At 43.0% G+C, this 16,312-nt stretch overlaps 1 protein-coding gene and 1 pseudogene across 5 annotated transcripts in view; one reads left to right on the top strand and one right to left on the bottom strand.

Annotated features, from left to right (window-relative positions):
• Positions 1–16,312, bottom strand: part of UACA (uveal autoantigen with coiled-coil domains and ankyrin repeats) — a 117,559-nt gene that overhangs the window by 74,463 nt on the left and 26,784 nt on the right. The window lies entirely within an intron of this gene.
• LOC133769690 (bolA-like protein 3) lies at positions 7,583–8,262 on the top strand (annotated as a pseudogene).

The raw sequence follows: 16,312 nt of genomic DNA, 5'->3' as shown, positions 1-16,312 counted from the left end.
GCTGGGCCTGTTGAAAGGCCAATGGAGCTGATGCATGGTGAGCAAGACTGTCTCAAAGGGAAGCTAGGATGGAGGGGAAGGCGGACACTAGATCAAAACATGGGACTGAAAGAAATGTTTGCATGTATCAGTACTGCTACAGGTGGAGTTTTATCAAATTTTCTTTATATCTTCAAATTATTAAAAATGACACTCTACTAGAGTTCTAATGATCTGTGGTTAGTTTAAATTTTACTGTAAATGAGTGAAATGGATCTTTTGCATCTTATTCTTCATAGTCCTTCCCCACATTCCTGCTGAAATATGATCCCTTTACTGTATACTAGCTGACCTCTTAGACTATAATGTAAATTTAAAATATGACCTCAAAGATTTTTATATATATATATTTAGGTAAAAAAAGAATTCCTCAGCTTTACAACAAACATTTTTAATTTGTGAACTAATTTTTAATAAGTGAAATAAGCCAATCCCAAAAAGATAAATACCATATGTTCTCCCTGATCTGTGGTAACTAAGAGAGTACCTAAAAGGTAATCTATAGAAGTAAAACTGATACTTTGTGATGCACTTACTTTGAACAGCCCTTGTCTCAACTGTTGAGGAACAGGTATTATTTTTTCATACTATTTGTTGAATTCTTTACTTAGTATAGGTTAATCTTAAGAGTATAAAGTTAATTGAATGGGAATAAGAGAGAGAGGAGGAAGAAGGGTAGTAGTGCAGGTGGGATGGAGGAAGGGTGGGAAGAATCACTATGTCCCTAAATTTGTATATTCAAAATGCATGAAGTTTGTCTACCTTAAATAAAAGGTTTCTAGGTTAAAAAAAAAATGATTTTTTCAGAGATTAAAGAAAACACCTTTTCACAGAGATGTTTCAGTCACTTTAGAATCAAGTTCAAAGGAAAAAATCAGCATAACATACTAATATTTTCACTCCCAAGAATTTATAGAGTAAAAGCAGCTGAATCTTTTTTTAAAAAGATTTATTTATGGGGCCGGCACCGTGGCTCACTTGGTTAATCCTCCACCTGCAGCGCCGGTATCCCATATGGCACCAGGTTCTAGTCCCAGTTGTTCCTCTTCCAGTCCAGCTCTGCTGTGGCCCAGGAGGGCAGCGGAGGATGGCCCAAGTGCTTGGGCCCCTGCACCCGCATGGGAGACCAGGAAGAAACACCTGGCTTCAGGCTTCGGATAGGTGCAGCGCCGGCTGTAGTGGCCATTTGGGGAGTGAACCAACAGAAGGAAGACCTTTCTGTCTCTCTGTCTATAACTCTACCTGTCAAATAAAATAAAATAAAAAGATATATTTCTTTATTTGAAAGTCAGAGTTACACAGAGAGAAGGAGAGGCAGAGAGAGAGAGAGGTCTTCCATCTGCTGGTTCACTCCCCAAATGGCCACAAAGGCCAGAGCTGCACCAATCTGAAGCCAGGAGCCAGGCGCTTCTTTCAGGTCTCCCACGGGGGTGCAGGGGCCCAAGGCTTTGGGGCCATCTTCTACTGTTTTCCCAGGCAACAGAAGAAAGCTGGATCAGAAGTGGAGCAGCTGGGTCTTGAACCAGCGCCCATAAGGGATGCTGGCCCTGCAGGCTGTGGCTTTTCCAGCTAGGTCACAGCACAGGCCGGCAGTTGAATCTTAACATTACCTTGACATTTTGACAAGATTCATCAGTTACTTGAACACAGTGTTAGGTAGGAAGTTAAAAATTAGCCTGTTTGTCTGACAGGGGCCTGAAGAAACCAGCACCAGCTTCGGAAGCCCCAGAAGCCCAGCATTTCACACTTCAAAGTCCTGCTCAGACCCTGACAGCTTTCCAGGTGGTTCCAGTTCTTGCCCCAAAGAAAGCTCCCAGGAGAATTCTCTCCCCAAGACCAAATGAGTTTCCTCACCTGATAACATGGGGAAATAAAACTTTCACAGATGCCCTAAGGGAAGCCTCTCTGCTCTGCCTGGGGCCAGCAAATCTGGGGAGGAATTTGCCAATTTTCACCCAACAAACCCTTTCTCCAGGGCTCCCCATCCTTTGTCCTGGAGGATTAGGGGGAGGAGGTAAAGAGACTCCCTTAAAAACCAAGAGTCCAAGGGCCAGCATGCTGTGGTGCAACAGGTTAATGCCCTGGCCTGAAGTGCCAGCATCCTATAAGGGCAGCAGTTCCAGACCTGGCTGCTCCACTTCCAATTCAGCTCTCTGCTATGGCCTGAGAAAGCAGTAGAAGATGCCCCAAGTCCTTGGGCCCCTGCACCCATGTGGGAGACCCGGAGGAAGCTCCTGGCTCCTGGCTTCGGATCAGCGCAGCTCCGGCCATTGAGGCCAATCATCTCCCCCTCCCTCTCCCCCTCCCCCTCTCCCTCTCCCATGTTTTTGTTGTTGTTGTTAAAGATTTATTTGTTTATTCAAAAGTCAGAATTACACTAAGAGAGGAGAGGCGGAGTGGCTGGGCACTCTATCTGTCCCTTCCATTCTGACAGATGCCCTATTCCCAATAAAACCTTGTCACTTCACTCTCTGTCTCACCTCTGAATTCTTTCTTGCATGAAGACAAGAACCCCACAGCTTCCACAGCTCTTTTCTAGAGTGACAACAGCAGATAACATAATGGACCTCACCCACTTCAGACCTAGAAACCTAAACAAACTTTGCAAGGAACTATGCTAAAGCATCAACCACAAAAAAAAAAAAAAATTATACATGCTAATGATAAGGATAAGGGCCTTTGAGAAAAAGAACACAGAGCCAATTAAATCCAAGCCCTTCCATTTAGGGAAGGGATGTATATTCTTCTAAATAAAACCAAATAACATGTATATTTAGGCAAATTATCCCAAAATACCAAACTGAAACAAAGAAAATGGGATGCTATAGTAGGTTCCCCGTAATTATTAACATCCTGGCTATCAAACCCAAACAATCTCTACCACAATTCACAAGTGAGCAAAGGGCAGAGAGCAGAGCTCACGAAGCAGGAACATTCCTTAAAGATGAGGCTGCACAACTCAGAACCGTTCTAGAGCTCTCTGAGTTGGTGATGGTTAGAAATATTCACCCACCCCATTCAGCCCAAAGGTCATCTATTCCTCTCTCTTATGTAACAGGGTATCAGAGCTCATGTAACAGAAAAGGAAAGGCAGAGGACTATAATAAACCAGGACGCCAAAGCTGTACTACCAGCTTCTTTCTCCCTGCCCCCTGCCACTGTGATACCCTTATTTAATTCTGCCCCACCCAGCTCTCCTCTTCATCCACCACAATCCACAGTCAGGACCACAAGGAAAGGGAAAATTATATCCTATCCACCATCCTTCTGACCAAGCCAATCGTAAGCTTAATCTTCCCTTTTTTGGATTTCTCAACATAAAAATAGCAAGGACAAAAAGATGATGATAATGATTGATATAATTTGGGCATCTAAACCAGTAGGCCAAATACTTGCCCCAAATATATCATTTAAATAATAAATCTAGTTTCTTAATGCTCTAAGATGACTGAGAAATCTGAAAAACTGTGTTACAAACTGAAATCAGAAAGCACTGCGTTGCCACGATGTCCTAGGCGCACAGTCCGATTCTCTTCCACTCCGCTGTATACCAGGCTGTCTACTCCTTCCCAAAGCAGGTATGTGTCCCTCTAATAAAACAGTCTAGGTACTCAAAAGAGAGGATAAGAATACAAGCAGGATGCTGCCTTGGCAATTTTAATAAGTATCACTTATTTTATAGTTCTACTTATCTCACCCTTCCTCAGAAGTAGCATTAAATTATAAAGTAAATAAATGAAGAGATCATAAATCCGACAAAGTATAATGCATGTAATACAAGAAAAAAGCTCTGAGGAAAGAAGGAAGGGAGAAAGGGAGGGAGGGAGGGAGGGAGGGAGGGAAATAAACAAACAAAGGTAGGAACCAGAAACTTAATCTACGTCTCCCATCTGGGTGGCCAGAAATCAAGGACTTGAGCCTTCCCCTGCTGCCTCACGGGCGTGCACCCGCTAAAAGCTGACTCCGGAGAAGAACTGGAACTCCAAACTGGGATGCAGCCAACACAAGTGGTGTCTTAACTGCTACACCAAATGCCCATCCCTCCTTGATATCTCTTTAAAAAATGTATTAAAACTAAAGTTCTTAAAATGCTTGAACATAACAAGTAAACTTTTTAAAATACAAAGGTAAAAATCAAGGAGGGTCAATTATGGTTCTCCATCCTTCTACACACCAATGAACAGAGTAACCACTGCTAAGTTTTAACAAACAGTTTTTGCCAGCATCTGATAAATATTTCAAAACAATTTGAAGAGGTACAAAATAAGAAAAAAAAACATACACAAGGATATTTCAAAAAGTTTATGAAATAACTGTATTATACAAAGACAATTCATGGATTTCAAGATTTTATTTGCAGCAAAATTAACTTACCTTTTAATTCCTTTTGCCATATATATTTTTTAAGTATCCTAGTTGGTAGTTTTGGGATCCGCATGGAGGGAAGGCCTATACTTCCGGGAATGGAAAGTTCCTACCTGTACTTCCAGGGAAGAAAAGTCCTTGTCAAGGTACCTGCGGGTGCCTAAAGGTCAACCAATGAGGATCAGACCTGCCTCAACCTTTAACCCCCCATGCCCTGAATCTATAAAAAGAGCCCTCCCAATCTCTGACGCGCTACTTCCCTGGCCCCCACTCTGTTGGGACCGGGGAACCTCGCCCAGGAGCGGAACCCCAATAAAAGCCTGTGAATGAATTGATTCGTCTGCCTGGGAAGATTTGTTGTGCGCCGGACACCTTGCACTAGTATACTTCAAAATGGACTCTGATGGAATTTGACCACAATGTAAAAGCAACAAAAGATATTTTTGTTCCTTTGGCTTCCTAGTTTTTCTTGGCTTTGCAAAGAAACATTAAACAAACAAAAAAAAGTTTGCTAGAACTCAAAAGACCCTTCAAAAATTAAACTTAAAACAATCTGGCTTACACTAATAGCCAATATTCTTAAAATTTTAAATGGCTACTATAAACAGTTACATTTAAAAACAGAGGGTTATAGAAATGTTTCTGTAAACACATTAGAAGTTAATTGCTTTTCCTTTTAATTATTAAATACTCCTATACAAATGTGTAAATCTTCCCACACAGCTTCCAATTTGTCTTAAAGTGTGTTTCTCATGTTAAAATACATGGTCAAATTAATAATGAGAAAGAATGCTAGGGCCATTTGAGGAGTGAGGAGTGAGGCAGCAGATCAAAGAACACACATACATACACACACACACTCTCTCTCTCTCTCTTTCTCTCTCTCTTCTGTAACTCTTTCAAATAAAATATAAAAATCTTAAAGAATGGTAATTCTCATATCTAGATCTATTGTAAAACACAGCATTTAAAATGCATTTAAAATAAAACATAGCATTTAAAATGCATTTAAAATAAAATAAATTCCAACACCAGGAAACATTTCTAAGTGTCCTATTTCATAACTGTTAAATTTTAAGCGGAACTCCTCAATTGTACTCATAAAGTCATTCCTGCTTTCCAACTGCAGTAAAAAGAGGCCAAGTAACTTACAGTGGAGGACTGCACAGCTGGTACTCATTCCTCTCACTCCCTTAAGTCCCTCCCTTTGTGATGCGACTCTGCCACTCCTTCCATTGAGAGATAGCTTTACTTGGAATGCTGCTGGCACACTGGAAAAGAAGCCCCAAGGATAACAGACCATGAGAGAGAAAGAGCCCAGCCACACCAGCCCTGCCAGACAGCATGAGGTGTTAAACACCTCAGTGCAATCACCTTGATCCCAGTCCTGATGGAGACACCAGACAACTGCAGTCACAGACCAGCAGGACAACCATGCAGCGGAGCCCAGAGTCAACAGAAAGTAAAACAAATGTTGGTTTAGGCCATTAAATCTAAATCTTGGACTGTCTGAATCCAGATCCTAGTTTCTCTCCAAGAATTACAGCTGCAATTTATTCTTTAGTTTTGAAACACATATATCTTGTAGACTAACTCAACTATATTACAGATATTTTATGGGGAGAGGTTCAAACATGTCATCAAAAAATAGAATTAAAACATATGATTTCTTTAAATTTATTTGAGAGACAGAAAGATGGCTCCCACCACAGCCAGTTCTTGGCCACGATAAAGTCAGAGCCAGGAACTTAATCCAGGCCTCCCACGTGGGTGGCAGGAACCCAGTGACCTGAGTCATAACTGCTGCCTCCCAAGGTCTACGTTAGCAGAAAGCTGCAGTCAGAAGCCGGAGCCAGGCATCAAAATCAGGCAGTCTGATATGACATGGTGCCCCAACTGGAGTCCTAACCACTAGGCCAAACTTAAGAAATCACTAATTTTTGTTAATCTAATAAACGTTGTGGCTTCAAACAATGAAACAATGTTACTATAAAATCTAATGAGGACACATTCACACTTGAATGGAAACAGTAAACTAGAAGTGGACCATAACAGAACAAGACCATAGGCACCTTACCTATGTGTACCATTTAGGTGTTAGCTAATATTTTTTGCACAAGGCTAAATAGTAAGCAATGTAGGTCACGATTGGTCTTTGTTCTAAGTACTCTCCACTCTGCCACTGTAGAATGAAGACTGCCATAGACCACATGTGATGAATAAGTATGGCAATCTTCTACTAAATGTTCATTTATAAAAAATAGGTACTAGGCCATGGTTTGTTAACCACTTCAAGTGCTTAAAGATCTTCAGCCATACACGTTAACTGATCATAAAGATAGGATTAAGTGCCAGAGGGATCACATAAATAAGAACAGTGTCTGCTAAGAATAATTGATAGAATTAAAAAGGAGAGAACAGTCCAACATGGGAAGTGGGATACACAGCAGACTCATAGAATGACAAATGCCCTAAACAGCACTCTGGCCTCAGAATCAGCCCTTAAGGCATTCAAATCTGGCTAAAATGCCCATGAGAGCATTTCAGGCATGGAAAGCCAAGACCCGGTGGAAAAAAAATGACCTACATGATGGATCTCCATGAGTGAGATCCAAGTGGAAAGAAGGGACTATCAAAGAAGGAGGTACCTTTTTCTGAAGGAAGGAGAGAACTTCCACTTTGCATATGGGCCTGTCTAAATACTGACAGAGTCTGTGGATTCAAAAGGCTTCCATAGCCTTGGCAGCTCATGACAAGAGCCTCAGATGATTACTAACATAAATAAGAGTGTCAATTGTTAAATCAACAACAGGAGTCATTGTGTACTTGCTCCCCATGTAGGACCTCTGTCCTTAAAGTGTTGTACTGAGAATTAACAGTAAAACTAGTCTTCAAACAGCACTTTATACTTTGTGTGTCTGTGTGGGTGCAAACTGTTGAAATCTTTACTTAGTATAGAGTTGATCTTCTGTATATAAAGATAATTTAAAATGAATCTTAATGAAGAATGGGATGGTAGAGGGAGTAGCAGACAGGATGATTTGCAGGTGAGAGGATGGTTATGAGGGGAAGAACCACTATAATCTAAAAACTGTACTTTCGGAATTTCTATTTATTAAATAAAAGTTTCCTATTAAAAAAAAAAAATCTTCGGGGCCACGGGCAGCGGAAGCTGGGCATGACGATGTGGGGCCCAGCCGCAGCAACGGGAATGCTCCGCAGGATCGCGGGCTTCCTCTTCGCTGTGCCCATGGCACATTTGCTTCGCAGAGCAAGGGGGAGCTCAGGGTGACCCTGATTCTGAGAGAGAAGTTTCCTCGAGCCACAGCTATCAAAGTCACCGACCTCACCGGGGGCTGTAGGGCCATGTACGAGATCAAAATCGAGTTGGGCTGGCGCCGCGGCTCAATAGGCTAATCCTCCGCCTGTGGCGCCGGCACACTGGGTTCTAGTCCCAGTCAGGGTGCCGGATTCTGTCCTGGTTGCCCCTCTTCCAGGCCAGCTCTCTGCTGTGGCCCAGGAGTGCAGAGGAGGATGGCCCAAGTCCTTGGGCCCTGCACCCGCATGGGAGACCAGGAAAAACACCTGGCTCTTGCCTTCGGATCAGCGCAGTGCGCCAGTTGCAGCGTGCCGGCCGCGGCGGCCATTGGAGGGTGAACCAATGGCATAAGGAAGACCTTTCTCTCTGTCTCTCTCTCTCACTGTCCACTCTGCCTGTCAAAAAAAAAAAAATTCAAGTTGGAAGACTTCAAAGAGAAGAGAACCATCCAGCAGCACCAGATGGTTAACCAGGCACTCAAAGAAGAAATCAAGGAGATGCACGGCTTGCAGATATTCACCTCGGTCCCCAGACGCTGACCCCACCAGCCGCCGCTGTGTCCCAGGCATCTGCCCAAACAAGGATTTGATCTGTTTTGCTCAGAGACTTTCCGTGTCATTATAGGAGATATGCTCCCTATGTAGATGTCAATTAAAGGCCACAGATTTCAGAAAAAAAAAAAATCTTCTGCCAAAATGAACTACTTTATTAGCTCTGATCAAGATAATTTGTGGCCGGTGCCGTGGCTCAACAGGCTAATCCTCCGCCTAGTGGCTCCAGCACACCGGGTTATAGTCCCGGTTGGGGTACCAGATTCTGTCCCGGTTGCCCCTCTTCCAGGCCAGCTCTCTGCTATGGCCAGGGAGTACAGTGGAGGATGGCCCAAGTGCTTGGGCCCTGCACCCGCATGGGAGACCAGGAGAAGCACCTGGCTCCTGCCTTCGGATCAGCGCGGTGCGCCAGCCGCGGCAGCCATTGGAGGGTGAACCAACGGCAAAGAAAGATCTTTCTCTCTGTCTCTCTCTCTCTCTCTCACTGTCTACTCTGCCTGTCAAAAAAAAAAAAAAAAGATAATTTGTATGCTGAATTACCATGAGCTCTTTAGGAAATCCTCTATATTCATATTCAACTATTTGTACAATAGCACTGCATATTTAGAAATGGCTAAACATTACCTGTCAATTTGGTTTGCCTACAGTGCTCAGTTGTTTGGTTAAATGTGAGCCTAGATCCTGCTGGGAAGGTGTTTTATAGGTGTGATGAATATCTAATGTCAGCTGACCTGAAGTAAAGGAGAGTTTGCTGTATCATAAAGGCAGGCCTAATTCCTTCCCTTGAAGCTGTAGGAATAAAATCTGAGGATTCCAAAAGAAGCAATTCTGCCTCAAGACTTAAACACAGAAATCTTGCCTGAGTCCCCAGCCTGCTCTGCAAGTCTCACCCTTGCCATCTAACAGAATCACATAAGTCAATTCAAAATAAATTTGTATGTATACAAATGCATCCTATGAGTTCTATTTTTCTGAAGAACTCTGGTTGATATAGTGTATGAAGGCAATATGCCCTTAAATATAAACAGTTATGCTCTGATTTTTGGCACGTCATCCCAGACTGTCAGAAAGCTGTGACAGGTTGTATTATTATTTGGAATTATCCACTCGATGTTCCTTGAGAGTTGATAATATACATCCATGTATAGACATGGAATCTGCACATGTCTCAGATGGAAGGAACAGACGTCTCTAAATTACTGATTTGGCAACCATGAGATGTGAGCTACCCAACCATCACAACATGAACAGATGTGATGTATACCACACTGAAGTGAAAGCTGGAAGCACCACTCCAAGTTTGGATCATCCTTTTGGCTCAACAGTACTTTGTCAAGAGACCAACATATCACATAGGAAAGCTGTTCACTTCACCACAGTTCCCAAATGAGATGAGTCTAGACAGACTGGCAGGCTGGGGCAGAACTGGAGCTGATTCACAATCTACAAAGAAAAGTTACTAGAGGCCACCAGCTTTTTATTTTTGAGAAATCACTGAAATTTGGAGAAGACGCTGAATGCTGGAAAAACTGGTACCAGAGTGGGCTACTATATTTGCCACCACCACCACGAATCATAGAACTGTGCGATGCAGCCTTGAAGCCAACGGCATACAGCAAGAAAACTTTATTGGAAACTGTAAAAAAAAAACGCAAATTACATAATGCAGTAGTAAAAAAAAAAAACTCAAATGAAGGAGCAACGTTTGTTAGCAAAATGGTGCAGTTTCATCTATGGCGCGATCTACATCCTGACACCATCCTAGGCTCTAGCCCCCGCCACCATTGCTGGAAGCCAGGTGGCCACATGGCCCAACCACCAGGTGTCGAGCTCCACCCCCATCCTAAAGAAATTTGCTGCTCCTGCTTCCCTGCCCGCTCTCATGCAGTTTTAAAAGGACCTGTTCCTGAACACATGGCTCTCTTCTCTCTCTCTGCTCTCCTCTCCTCTCTCCCTCTCATCTCTCTATTCTCTCTCTTCTCTCCTCACTAGCTCCTCTCCTCTCTGTCTCTCTCTCTTATACTCTCCTCTCTCTTTTTCCCTCTTAGCCCCTTCCCTCCAGCCTGCTGGTTTTCCCCAATAAACTCTTTCCCTTACTCTGATGTTTGGTGTGTTTTGTGATGGCCTAACAGCGTTAGCAGTTAGGACACTCACATCCCATATCAGAGTATCTAGGTTCAATTCCTGCAGTCAGCTCCTCACGCCAGCTTCCTACAAATGTGCAATCTGGGAGTTAACATTATGGCTCATAGAACTGGGTACTGCCACCAATGTGGAACACCTGAATTGAGTTTCCATTTCCTGAATGTAACTTTGGCCCAATTCCAGACACCAGCAACATTTGGGAAGTAAACCAGCAGATGGAAATATATGTATGTGTATGTACGTGTGTGTCTACCTGCCTCTCGAACGATTTTTTTTTTAAAGATTCACATATAAAAATGTAACTTGCTGAGAAGATGACAAAAACTGTGCTTTGACTGTCATTAATAGGATTTGATAAAATGCTAGTAGAAAGATCAGCTGAGAAAAGGGGCTATTTGCAAGAAGGGATAAAAAGTAAAAACTAAAGAGCATGGAATTCCTATATAGCGATGCCCCAGTTCTCACAGGTAGATAAGTGCTTCAAAGGCGAGTTCAGACACCAACTCAGGGCAAAGATCAAGTCAGAGGTGTGGCTGTCACACTGTTTAAGACCTGTGGAGTAACACACCACCCAGTAAACCCTCTCAGTGGAAAAGGGCTTGGAGAGAGACACTGCCAGCCACCCCAACCCCCAACCGGAGCATACATAGAATGTGTTCCCACAGAAGCCCTTAAGCTCGAGATAGTTGTGTTAAAATCTAGAGAAAAAGGCACAAAGACCTGAAGTTAGAGCATCAGCACATGCATCTGACTGAAATAAAATACATTTCAAATCAAACCATGCCAGCCTGAGCTAAGGAACTATTGCTCTTCTAGATCAACATTTTCCACAGGCAGGAAGCTGGAAGACAGTTGCTCACCAAGACTCCACCCCCAGACAGGAAGGGCACATCCTCCAGGACTCTGTTCAAATGTAGATGAGGATGATACATTAAAGGAAAGGCATCACAGAGTGAACAGGCAAGAGCCAAGGAAAACAGACTGTGAGCTAATCAAGGAACATTCCCTGATGCCAAGAAAAGGGGCCCTCACTACATTTACTCAACAAGATTATTCAAAACTGCTGGGGCCAGTTTGCCCTCTCCTAACAATTAGTTTTTATGGAGATCCTATCCCTGTTCCATAGGTAACTATTAGTTCTTCGATCGCTATACAAAGAAAATGTACATATGTCAAAGATGTAGAAATTCTGGAGAGGTGTAGACTTAAAGACTATTGTAACTGAAGAATTGCTGGGGCATCTTGCCTGAGGAAGTGGCAGCTTCCGTACGCAGAGAGGAAGAAGAGTAATGCACATGATCAAGAGCACAAGCTGTGAGAGAGTGCATTCATGCTCACTATTCCCCACCCCATGCTCGGAAGAGGCTTATTTGTCTCCCCCAAGGGACTTATAAATTGCCCAGGATCCTGCGGGGAGACGATCTGTCCCTGGGCCTCGGTGGCAGCCTGGCATGAGGAGCTCTGGCAGCACAACACACTGTACTTCTGAGCAGGAGCTTTAAGAGGTATCATAAATCTCTGCCTGACCCAGCTCTGCTTACCACCATGTATATGGCAGGTGCAGACAGGGGCTGCTCCATGACGGCAGCCCAGAGCCTGTGAATACTGTCACGTTAGTGTAAGCCACCAAGGTCTGGGGGTTATTAGTTCCTGCAGCAAAATTGGTTTATACAGAAATCAAATGAAACATGGGTAAACGGAGAATTATGTGATGCATGGGCATTCCTCGGGTAGCTGAATACAGCGCAAAGGTGACTAGCAATGTAAAGAGAGAGAAGCAGCGCAGGATCTGCTCCCCAAGTGGCTAAGGGTGTAGGCAAACACAGTCTATAGAGAACTCAGTTGCATTTGATTGCTGGAAGTGAGGCTGCAGCAAAACATAAAAACAAAGCAGAAAATCTCATAAATCAGAATTCAATGAACATACACTTCACATTGTTCTCAGCTATAATCTGGACAGATTTCTATGATGATCCTCACTATACAAATAAAGAGAAACAAATTTACAGAGGTATCACACCTTGCCAACATTACACAGCTACCAAGTGACAGTTAAAATTCAAAACTGAGACGAATGCTAGAACTAAAGGTTTTCTATACCACATTGTCAAGAAAGGGGTACAGATTACTCAGCAATTATTCCATAAAAGTAGCTATTTGATTTTACAGCATTTACCAACTGCAAGTTAATACTGTGATACTGATGCATACATATAAATCTATATATAACTATGTTTCAGCACATCTTTCCAAACTTTTTTTCAGCACCTAGATATATTTTAAATGTATAACTCAAAATGAGAATACATCACACAGATATTTCACCTAATGGATTATTGCCAACATGAGTTAATTACAATTGTTTATAGATGAAGATTCCTCACTTGGAGAACTTCAGAGGTTATTAAAATATCAGTATTTCTGGCTCCCTCTAGTGGCAACTAAGGTAAGCCTTTTTTTCCATGATTTGATTTTCAAGTCACAGCAGCAAGCATGGTTGGGCAAGAAAACATAGAAAGGACCAATTTTAAGTAGATTCCTACCAGCTAACAAGAATCTGCCATCAGGAACACCTGGACTGAGTTCCCAAGATGGACTATGTATCTGCTAACTGACCTTGGTCACATTACTCAATCTCTCCAAGTGTCAGTTTCCTCATCTGTAAAATGAAACTAATATCAATTACCTCATTAGTTATAAAAGTTAATATTTACTTTAGATACGGTCCAAATTACTGACAGAAGAAAAAGTAAAAGAATGGCACTTAAATATGACTACCACTACATACAAGCCACCTAGTGCAAAGAATGACTCTGGATCCAGCTCTGTGGTACAGCGGGTTAAGGCACTACTTGGGACACCCGCAGTTTTCAACTTTTTAAAATGTTAGTATGTGTTTTGCTTTTGATAACAAATATTCCATTAAAAATGTGTCTGAAAATAGACTGTATTATAATAGTACTAGGGAGATTTTCTTTAAAAGGAATCTGGGAGAAATTAGTGAGTACAGCTAACAATAACTAGCTATGAGGTGTGCTTCATGGGTTTTTTGGGAGGTATGTACTTGGCACCACTCTTAAACCAAGGCATACATACAATTGTCTCAAAGATTATGTCGTTTAAAAGATTGAATTCCTTCTATACACACAGTAAACAGCCCCAAGAGAATAGTAAATTTTGATTTCAAAGGGTTTTTCCTCTATTCATTTCACCAAACCAGAAAAAAATAAATCTGGAAAGGCCCTACCAAAGAAAGCAATGAGGTCTATACTACAACCCTACATTTAAATCTTCACTGTATGGAATATTACATAGAGTTATCTGTTAGTTTTAGCAAGCCCTGAAACTCTACGATAGCAATGATTGCTTTTGCCCACAAGCCACATATTCATGTACAGAAAACTTAAAAATTAAAATTTCTCCCCTTGTTAGGTAAAAGGAAATCAGATTTTAAAATCAAGCTCACACTTAAAATAGCATCAAGTCTTCTGGGATCATCACACCACCAACAGTAATTATTCAGGAACCTTTGTGGCCCTCTCCCCAGAGTGAGTGTGGATGCAAAAATCTTAGCATGCATTCCTCTGACCAGGAAACCCTACACCACCCTGCCTCCTGAGGACAAGGCAGGAGTCAGGAATGGAAGAAAGCTTTGTCATTTCAACCATCCCAGGGTACATGCACTGACAATGGCATGAAAGGAGGTAGCCAGCAGCTTCAGGAAAACCTCTCTCCTCCCTGTCTGAAAGGGTGTCTTTCCACTTTCCCTGTGTGCTTCCACCCTCCAGGTCTCCTGTTTCTCTAGTCTCTGCCAGGTGGAGGGGCCTTGATCTAACTCAATATACACTTCCTACACTGTCTTTTAACCAAGAAACAGGATAAAGAGCAGGTGACAAGTGAGGCACCTGTACGTGTACTTAAGCGACAGCAGAGGTACCCTAGGAACGAAGGTTTCAGGAATGATGGCACTGGCCATTCAGAAACAATGCAGGGGAGATGAACCAAAACATGGAGAATTCAGATATGCAAATCTTACTCACTGCACTCTTCTGAGTCCACCTTCACCTCACAAGCCTGACAGACACACTTGCTTCTCCACAGAGGCAGAAGCCTGGAGCCCACCAGGCAGCTCTCTAGCTGTCGCCACAGGTCAACAAGATGACATCAACACATCAGCGAATTTTCAGAGTACCTCAGCACCACAAATCCAATGCAGACCGAGTTTCTGCTTCATCAAGCCTAGGGCAAATTTATCAAGATGACAGAAGGCTTTTCCTTGACAACAGGGGACTGGGTCTCCCCTCACAAAATTTCTAATCCAAACTTTTACAAACATAAAATGCCTGAGGCAACCCAGAGAAAAACACAAACCACACTGATGATACCAAAGGGAGGCTGACCAAAGCTCCAGCCTCACACAGCCCTCCTCGACCCCTCCCACACTTCCCATTATTGTTGGGAGGAGAAGATGAGTTTTTAAACAGATTATATTATTTTAAAGGATCATTTTTTTTAAATATTTATTTTATTTATTTGAAAGAGTTACAGAGAGAGGTAGAGACAGAAAGAGAGGCCTTCCATCCACCTGTTCACTCCCCAGATGTCCACAACGGCCGGAGTGATGCTGATCCAAAGCCAGGAGCCAAGAGCTTCTTCCAGATCTCCCACATGGGTACAGGGGCCCAAGAAGTTGGGCCATCTTTTTTTTTTTTTTTTTTTTTTTTTTTTAATTTATTTGACAGGTAGAGTTATAGACAGTGAGAGAGACAGAGAGAAAGGTCTTCCCTCCACTGGTTCACTCCCCAAATGGCCGCTATGCCCGGCACTGCACCGATCCAAAGCCAGGAGCCAGGTGCTTCTCCTGGTCTCCCATGGGGTGCAGGACCCAAGCACTTCGGCCATCCTCCACTGCCCTCCCGGGCCACAGCAGAGAGCTGGACTGGAAGAGGAGCAACCAGGACCAGAACCCAGCGCCCATATGGGATGCTGGCACCACAGGCGAAGGATTAACCAAGTGAGCCACGGCGCCAGTCAGGCCATCTTCTACTGCTATCCCAGACCATAGCAGAGAGCTGGATCAGAAGAGAAGCAGCAGGGATTAGAACTGGCACCCATATGCGATGCCCGCACTTCAGGCCAGGGCTTTAACCCACTGCACCACAGCACCAGCCCCGATCATTTTTTAATGTCCTTCTTTCTCAAGTGAAAGTCTATGCAAAATTGCAAATCTTCATTTATTAATTAGTGATAAGTCTCATGACTATCAATTGTGTTTTTTCTGGCTTCTGCATCCTGGGCTATTGTAATCACTTAATTTTACTCTAGGCCTTCTCTACAGTATATTCTCTACATAGTAAGAATATTATTTTTTAGCCGGCGCCACAGCTCACTAGGCTAATCCTCCGCCTTGCGGCGCCGGCACACCGGGTTCTAGTCCCGGTCGGGGCACCGATCCTGTCCCGGTTGCCCCTCTTCCAGGCCAACTCTCTGCTGTGGCCAGGGAGTGCAGTGGAGGATGGCCGAAGTGCTTGGGTCCTGCACCCCATGAGAGACCAGGAGAAGCCCCTGGCTCCTGCCATCGGATCAGCGCGGTGCGCCGGCCACAGCGCACTACCGAGGCGGCCATTGGAGGGTGAACCAACGGCAAAAGGAAGACCTTTCTCTCTGTCTCTCTCTCACTGTCCACTCTGCCTGTCAAAAATAAAAAAATTTTAAAAAAAAGAATATTATTTTTAAAATATAAACCAGATTATGTCACCACTTTGTTTAAATTCCCCTCATAATTAGTATTCTTGTCATAGATGTTTAACTTCAATAATTAGGAAATAATCAACATACCTAAATTTCAGACTGTTCTTTTAAATAAAACAAAAGCAAAAACTAACCTGTATTC

The sequence above is a fragment of the Lepus europaeus genome, chromosome 11, assembly GCF_033115175.1.
Source record: "Lepus europaeus isolate LE1 chromosome 11, mLepTim1.pri, whole genome shotgun sequence".
In the NCBI taxonomy this organism is placed as follows: Eukaryota; Metazoa; Chordata; class Mammalia; order Lagomorpha; family Leporidae; genus Lepus; species Lepus europaeus.
This window is presented reverse-complemented; position numbering and strand designations above follow the sequence as displayed.